The sequence below is a fragment of the Gigantopelta aegis genome, chromosome 12 (assembly GCF_016097555.1).
Source record: "Gigantopelta aegis isolate Gae_Host chromosome 12, Gae_host_genome, whole genome shotgun sequence".
NCBI classification, from domain to species: domain Eukaryota; kingdom Metazoa; phylum Mollusca; class Gastropoda; order Neomphalida; family Peltospiridae; genus Gigantopelta; species Gigantopelta aegis.
In genome coordinates, this window is record NC_054710.1 from 40,913,541 (window position 1) to 40,916,400 (window position 2,860).

Consider the following 2,860-nt stretch of genomic DNA (forward strand, 5'->3'; position numbering starts at 1 on the left):
GCGTCTTTAAATAAAACAAACTTTAGTTCTTTTTTTTGTTGTGTCATGTCATATCGTAACGTTTTACGTGCGCATTCAGAACAAGCTATTGTAGCGCACGCCTGTCCTGTCCTAGTCTTTACTAGCTGTAGCAGCTTAATACAGTCTGGTTTAGGAAATAGTTCTTCATTAAAAAAAGAATTAAAAATTGATAAATACTTCTTTCAAACTTTTCTTTGACAATCACAGGCAGGTTGATATTTGTAATATTTAGATAACCCAGTGTTTGTAAATTATTTGTTGTTGTTATTACTAAGTGACATTTCTAAGTGTGGTATGCGGTCACATGCAAATGGGTGCAGAGGAACTAAATGAGACGGTGCTCTAACGTATGGGTGGAAAACTAGACCAGTTTGTGTTCGGGGCGGGACGTAGCCCAGTGGTAAAACGTTCGCTTGATGCGCGGTCGGTCTGGGATTAATCCCCATCAGTGGGCCCACTGGGCTATTTCTCGCTCCAGCCAATGCATCACGACTGGTATATCAAAGGCCGTGGTATGTGTTATCCTGTATGTGGGATGGTGCATATAACAGATCCCTTGCTGCTAATCGAAAAGAGTAGCCCATGAAGTGGCGACAGCGGGTTTTCTCTCTCAATATCTGTGTGGTCCTTTACCATATGTCCGACGCCATATAACCGTAAATAAACTGTGTTGAGTGTGTCGTTATAATTAAACATTTCCTTCGTTTTGTGGTCAACCTGTCTCGAGTTTGTTCATGCCACTTGACAAGTGACGACAGCTTTCACAGGTGTCATTCACTTCTTTGGCGGATCCAGGAAATTAATTTAAGGGAGCCCCAATGACATGAGGTGGAATGCCAGTGGAATTTTGGGGGAGGTTTGGAGGGGATCGTAAAAAAATTAAAATTAATATACAATAAAATTGTAACTGTCGCAAAATTTAGGGGGGCGGGCCCCTGGACCCCCCTAGATCCGCCTCTGCACTTATTTGTTGTGATACCATGCTATTTTTGACACTAATTATTCTGGAGGGCGGGAAGAAGTCCAGTGATAAAATGCCCGCCTAAAGCGCAGTTGATCTATGATCGATCCCCGTCGGTGGACCCATTGGGCTATTTCTCACTCCAGCCAGTACTACACAACTGGTATATCAAAGGCTGTGGTGTGTGCTATCCTGTCTGTGGGTTGGCGCATATAAACGCTCGCTTGCTACTAATGAAAAAAATGTAGCGGGTTTTCTCTCAAACACTATATATCAAAACTGCCCAATGTTTCACATCCAATAGCCGATGATTAACAAATCAATGTGCTCTAGAGGTGTCGTTAAACAAAACAAAGTTTTTAAACTATTTATTCTGAGACCGTATTTACAATGACATGCACGGAGGACGTAATGGCGGTGTGCAACCGCAGCGAATCACACGCACCAGCCAGATCGCACGAGCGCGCCGCGTTCATTCGTAATGAGCCCTTTAACAGGCCGAGACAAGAGAACACTCGAGCTACTGATGTACTTTGATAGCGTTCGTTCGTAATGAACCCTTTAACAGGCCGAGACAAGAGAACACTCGAGCTACTGATGTACTTTGATAGCGTTCGTTCGTAATGAGCCCTTTAACAGGCCGAGACAAGAGAACACTCGAGCTACTGATGCACTTTGAAAGCATTCGTTCGTAATGAGCCCTTTAACAGGCCGAGACAAGAGAACACTCGAGCTACTGATGTACTTTGATAGCGTTCATTCTAAATGAGCCCTTTAACAGGCCTAGACAAGAGAACACCCGAGGTACTGATGTACTTTGATATCGTTGATAAAAATACCCTTTCCTCATGCAATATCAAGCATTAAAAGGACATATTTTTGACTATTATACCCGTTTGCCATAACTAAAATCATACTTTACTTAGATTTAGATGATCAATTTCCATACATTTGAAGTGTTTTTGGTCATGCTGGTGTTTTTAATATCACAAAATGCATTTATCATATTTTTAAAAATGCACGTGCGTCTGAGAAGTAACAGTCATGGAGTCGAGTTTTAGTCTATTTTTAAAGGGTATTTCACCATTTCAAAGTCACACACTCATGTTTCACTCAATTGTAACTTTATCCAAATGTGTTACAGGTTTGTAGATTAACTAAACGTAGTGTTAATTTTCACGGGTTTAAAATAGGGTCTGTCTCTTTAATTACTATACCAAAATGGAGCGGGGGTTAAAACTCCTCATCATATAATACTGTAGGTGAAATACTAGATTCGATTATTTGCTCAGGTCAAAGATTAGGCCAAACAAAATAAATGTCTTGTCTCTCTAGTCAGCGCGCGCGTCGATTTTGACCCCCGCGCTATAACATGTATATATATATATATATATATATATATTTATATTTATATTTCTCGCGGTATGACATCGATTTTTGCCGGGCTTTTCTTTCTATGACGTAACACCGCATTTGGAGCCATAATGTTATCGCGCATGAACTTGGACTTGCATTCTGATTTCAATTTAAATATGTCCCTTATTTCTGTATCAAATATACCCACTTTTTCTGTGCAATCCATACTTTTAAAAAAAAAAGCCGTATCGCCGCATCAATTCTGGAACTTTGGGCGGGGGGGGGGGGGGGGGGGGCGTTAGGGCTAGTATTAGTTTTAGACTAAACATTCTTGGGTATTATATAACATGTTAATTTATTTCTAGTTATTTCCGTGGTTATATCCAATTACGGTTCAAGCAAGCTGTCCTGCGTACCCCGTCAGTTATCTGAATTGTCTGTCCAGGAAAGAGTAATAGTGGCTATTTGTGAATGGTTAGTAAAAGAGAAGTCGGTATAGTGGTCTTATATCTACCCACTGAG